Below are 6,000 nucleotides of genomic sequence, written 5' to 3'. Positions count from 1 at the left end.
TAGGCCAGGGATTCTTTTGCCTCTCTCTGTTCCTGATGTTAATTATAGGCAAGCGTCGTGTTGTTGGGATTACTGAAGGTCAGTGTGTGTCCTGGGAATGTGCTGCCCTTTTGTACACTCCTCTAATCCTGATAAGAGAGGAAGCAGGTAGGGGCGGGACATTGGGCAGGCCAAAGATGTGGTGAGGCGCGGAGCTGGCATTGGGCAGATTAACCTTTTTCCCAGATGCTGACACACTGATCGATAGACTCTTTCATGGCAGGGTGATCCACTCATGCCTGTGATTCACACACACACACACTTAAACACAGCCACATACACATGCTTAGTGTAGACAACGAACACAAAGACAGACACAAATAAACACAGCTATAGGGCTGCTTCAGTATTGATGAAGGATTGTGTTTTCACCTGTTTGTCTGTATTTTCTGTTCAAATAAAACAAATCTGTTTTAGCACATGATGTTTGAACCTCGGCTTCCTCAACCCCAAAAGCATGAATCCCCATACTAAGCAAGCATGTAGCGAGAGTGGAGAGAAAAACTCTCTCCCTATGACAGCTCAGCAGAATGCTAGTGTAGCTGCTTCTGTGGAGAAAAACGCTTAGAAGGAAAATAATGTTAACAGTTAAAAGAACAGGAAAATATGCAATTAGAAAGTAGTGGTAGAAGAAAGTAGTAGAGTGTGGAAAGGGGTCAGTTTTTCTTCCGGCTCTTGGAGAGTACAGACACTTTTTTCTCCTCTCCCTCCCTCCTTTTCCCAAGGCTCTCTGTCCTGTGCCTGTGCACAGCGCTTTCTACATTTTTTCTGGAAAATGGAAATTATTTTAAACATGGATATGATCAGTTAGTCTCTCAACGCAATTGACAAAAAATTTTCAATGATGAGAAGGGGCTCCCAGATGCCCCTCTGGGACAGAGACAGATGGGTATATCATGGACTCCTGGAAACAGTGGAACCTGATATGCCTCTCTCAACTGTCTGTGGAGGATTCTGAAGATGTCTGGATATTCGTCGTTTTGGTGTCGGGATTCCTGCTGTTTGGCCTGAGCGGTTACCTGGCATACCGGAAAATGTACGAGCTTTCGAGGAATATTGGCTTAATTCAGAGCTCAGGGATTGAATGCATCGCGCTGTGAACGCACAAAATCAAATAATTGTCGAGATGAGTCGTAAGCGTGGAACTATGGCTGAGATTCAGGCTCTAGCACAGAAGGTGGATTCGATCAAGGAGAGAGCTGACAAATCAGCACGGATTGGAATAGATTAATAATGCCATTATTGGACCTGGAGAGGTTGAAGACCAACAGAACTCTAAGGTAGAGAGGAAATTATCTCTGTCTGTATCCAAAACAATTCTTGTCATCTGAATCTGGTGCCTGTGAGGCTGAAATGAAAACTCCCCCTCAGAAGAAATGTGGAATGCTGCAGTCGCTATGGAAACCTTCTCTCCCTATCCCAGCCTGGATGGGACTGTGAACGGTGAAGGCTGTGGAACCGTATCTAGGAGTCAATGTGCTCTCTAACCCATAACCCCCCCCCCCCTCCCCCCTGTCCAAACGGAGGTGATGAGTGCTGCTCTTGCGGCTGCATGAACCAAAGTGAGGAGAGTCCCAACCCTACCTCCCCACCTATTGGACACTTATGTTGTGTATCGTCTGAAGTCTGTGTGCATATTTGTCTGAGGTGGTTTTTTTGCATAGCAAAGCTATCCTCTCTGTCGGGGGTAACTCTGAAGTGCCTTTTTTCCCCTCCCCCGACTCTATCGTCATATAAACCCTCTTGATCTATGACGGTAGCGCGACTCGTGTTGTGAATGACCACAGTCACCAATTCTTGTCATGTGTCTGAAATAACAGTATTTCCCCCTGGGATTAATAAAGTATCTTTGAATTGAATTTGCTTTTGAAGTCCTTTGGCAGTCTAAGCCTATTGCAGCCCAACTACAGGGGTAATTAGCCTTTTAGGCAGGGCCAGAGAGAACCATCTTTACTGACTGTATTCCTTGCTGTACACTCCACCTCTGTCTACTTGGTTTAAAAACACTATAAGATGCACCATTTTGGCCAGGGGTCAGTCATATAATTTATAGACTGACCTGCGGTTAAATCTTGGATGTCTGAATACTTCTTGTATTTCAATGAATCTAAAACCGAAGTTCTACAAGTTGGCCCAAAACAATCAGGTGGTACTGACTGTTTGGATTTGGGGCCATTAACACAGTTTCTTAAGCTTGTGGTCAAAAATCTCAGTGTGAAAATGGACAACTAGTTTTGTCTTGATTAACACATTAGCTCAGTGATGAGTGCTAGCTTTTTTCACTTGAGACAGCTAGCAAAGATTAAAACCCTGTTATCTCAACAAATATTTTAAATTCTTATCAATGCGTTTGTGATGACTGGGCTGGACTACTGTAATGTCCTGCATGTGGGCATCAGCCAGTCTCTGGTTTCATGTCTGCAACTGGTTCAGATTGCCGCAGCACGTCTTTTAATTGGTACCCGGAAGTATGGCCATATTTGGCCGGTTCTTTTGGGCCTTCATTGGCTTCCGGTCAGAATTGATTTTAAAGTTTTGTTACTTGTTTTTAACTGCCAAAATGGTCTTGCCCCACAATATTTGTCTGAGCTTTTGACTTCTCGTGTGCCTGTGCAGTCTCTTCGGTCGGCTGATCGTGGACTACTCATTGTGCCCCTGACAAAACGTAAGAGCAGAGGAGACAGAGCCTTTTCGGTAATTGGTCCCAGGTTATGGAACACTCTGCCTTAGTAAAACAGGCAGACTCCATTACTGTGTTTACAACTCGCCTGAAGACTCACCTTTTTTTAGCCTTCCATTGATTTGGTTGTTTTTTTACTGCAACTAGTATAGGATTGCTACAAATTGTGTTATTTATTTCTTTTTATGTATGTTTTTATTGTTCAGCACTTTGGTACACATTGTTGTTTTTTATTGGTGTGTTATAAATAAATTGGATTAGATTGGAGTGAATTGAACATGTCACCCCAGAATGGTACAATATGAGTCTGAGGTCCACACCACTGGTCATGTATTACCCATCCCCTCCTACGGCTGATAACCAGCCAATCAGCATTCATCCTGCTGCAGCTCCTCTTCTCCTTCAGCTTTGCAGAGTTAATTTAGAATCCCGAGTGACCTCTCCTCTCCTGTTTCTCTCCTGCCACGGCCCGTTAATCCCTACAGACACAACAATCTGGTCTAGAGCTCTCAAAGACCAGTGTGATTGACAACTTTGCTACCAGGAGCCATTGTTCTATAGGATGTTTCATGACATGGCAGAAAGTCATAAAAATCATAGGATTTTTTTTTTCTTTTGGTAACAAATATTGGATGGCTCAACAACTTTCTATAATCAAAGCAGTTCATGTCCTCTAAAGCAGGGGTATTCGATTCTGGTTCTGGAAGGCTGGTATTCAGCACGTTTTAGTGGTTCTTCTGCTCCAAAACACTTGATTCAGTGGTTGAAACACCTGTGCAGCAGCTCATCAGGCATCAGAAGCCTGTTAATCACCTACTTATTGAAATCAGGTGTGTTGGAGCAGGGTTAAAACTAAAACTTGCTGGATACCGGCCATCCAGGATCAGAATTGAATACCCCTGCTCTAAAGGTCAATTGTACCTCTATCTCACATGCACGTCAGTTGTAGTTGTGAAAGTGTGACACTGTAGGAGTTGGCAGATGGACAAAGGATCAGAGGAGGTATTTGTTACCAAAAACAGCACTTTATTCTCCACTCAACTCATAACTACTAAATCACCATGACAACTCGGCTTCACAATAAAAGCATGTACTTCCGTTTTTTTTGGTAGTAGAATATACCCTTCTCGTGTGAGATTAACACATCAAGCAAACACCACACAGGCCCCCCCTAGAACACAGAAGGGCAGTAAAACACAGAAAACCCCCATTTAATAAAAGTGAAGCAAACAGCAGCTATAACGATGGGGCAACTTTAGGAGCCGGCCACCTCTACTGGTCTTAGTTTGATGGACAGAGTCCATCTCGGACTGTAAAACCCTCTGTGGGTGAGTGACCAGGCCAGTAGGAAGGGGCTTTGGCGGCCGACCACGACGAGGTGGTACAGCCAACTCTACAGGCACGTCGGGCAAGAAATGAGCTGACTTAAGACGGTCTATTGAAACCTTCTCCCGACCGCCGGCCGATTCAATGAGAAAGTCCTTGGGGCCCGCCTCACAGACCCGAAACAGGCCGTTGTAATGCGGCTGCAAGGGGAACAATGAGAGTCATGGCGGACAAACACGTACTCAGCTGCCGTAAGGTCTTTAGGAATGCATACGTGCGGAACAGAGTGGTGTACTGTGACAGGGACGGAAAAACCTGCCTGTTGAACAGCATTTGGAAACCTGAGTGCCACCACACAGGAACCAGAACCTTCTGCTATGAACTCACCAGGGACCGTAAGGGGCTGACTCAAAACAAGCTCAGCAGGGGAAGACTTTAAGTCTTCCTTCGGAGCAGATGGTAAGCCCAAAAGGACCCATGGCAAACGGTCCACCCAGTTTGCTCCAACGAGAAAGACTTTAAGGGCTGCCTTCACCGTACGATGAAATCTCTCGCAAAGACAATTGACCTATGGGTGGTAAGCTGCAGTGTGGCGAAATCTGACCCCTCAGTTGTTAGCAACCTCCATCCACAGTTCTAAAGTGAACTGGGGCCCCTGTCTGAGGTGAGGTTAAGGGGTACCCCGAAACGAGACACCCAAGTCGAGATAAAGGCACGCGACATCTGCCGCAGTAGTTGAACTTAGAGGTACGACTTCTGGCCAACGGGTGGTACGGTCCACCATGGTGAAAAGGTGGGTGAAACCACAGGATGGAGGCAATGGGCCAACCAGATCCACATGGACATGTCAAAACCTCACTTGTGGCTCGAGAAAGCACTCTAGTAGGGCTTTAGTGTGTCTCTGAAATTTGGCCTGTTGACATGCTAAACAGGAGGCTGCCCAGGTTCTGACGTCTTTGCGCAGGCCCGGCCAAACAAACTTGTTGCCCACAAACTTGATAGAGGCCTTTACTCCAGGATGTGACAAAGAGTGAATGGAATCAAAGACTCAGCATCTCCATGAGAGAGGGACCAGAGGACAAGGTTTGCCCAATGAGACATCGCACAAAAGGACTGCCCCGGTGTCACCAAATGGAACATCCTCAAGGCGGAGGCTGGAGTCTGCAGATACACATGTACGGGCAGAAATGTCCGACTTCTGGTTTGTTGCCGTGGCTGCGTAGTCCACACCCAACAGGACAGCACCGATAGTCAACCTAGACAGGCTGTCGGCCATCAGGTTGCATTTGCCGGCAACATGATGTATGTCAGTTGTAAACTCTGATATAGCAGACAGCTGTCACTGCTGGCGGGCAGCCACGGTTCAGAAACCTTTACCATGGCAAAAGTCAATGGTTTGTGGTCGGCAAAGGCTGTGAACTCGCGACCTTACAAAATGAACCAAAAATGGCGAGTCACCAGAAAAAGGGCGAGGAGCTCCTTGTGAAACGTGCTATATTTCTGTTCATTAGGTTTGAGTTTTCAACTAAAAAAAGCGAGAGGCTGCCAGGCTCCCCCGACCCATTGCTTGCACACCCCGCCAATAGCGAAATCAGAGGCGTCTGTGGTTTGGGCCACGGGAGCATCTGGGGTAGGGTGTGCCAGTAGCGCAGCATCTGCCAATGCCATCTTAGCTTCATCGAAGGCACTTAGCATCTCCTGTGTCCACACGACAACTTGATTGCCCTTCTTACCCTTGAGGGAGTCATAGAGAGGGTACATAAGGTGAGCTGCTCAGGTAATGAAACGATTGTAAAAACTGACCATCCCCAAAAACTCTTGCAGAGACTTCACAGATGCAGGGCGTAAAAAAGTCGCAACTGCCTGTACCTTCGCAGGAAGGGGGGCTGCACCTTGAGGTGACACCAGGTGGCACAGATACTCGATGGAGGACAACCCAAACTGACGCTTGCTCA

At 46.5% G+C, this 6,000-nt stretch overlaps 1 protein-coding gene across 6 annotated transcripts in view; it reads left to right on the top strand.

Moving 5' to 3' along the window:
• Nucleotides 1-6,000, top strand: part of agbl4 (AGBL carboxypeptidase 4) — a 459,294-nt gene that overhangs the window by 400,140 nt on the left and 53,154 nt on the right. The window lies entirely within an intron of this gene.

This window comes from Nothobranchius furzeri, chromosome 8 (assembly GCF_043380555.1).
Source record: "Nothobranchius furzeri strain GRZ-AD chromosome 8, NfurGRZ-RIMD1, whole genome shotgun sequence".
NCBI lineage: Eukaryota > Metazoa > Chordata > Actinopteri > Cyprinodontiformes > Nothobranchiidae > Nothobranchius > Nothobranchius furzeri.
The sequence above is the reverse complement of the archived record's forward strand: the minus strand, read 5'-3'. Positions and strand labels throughout refer to the sequence as shown.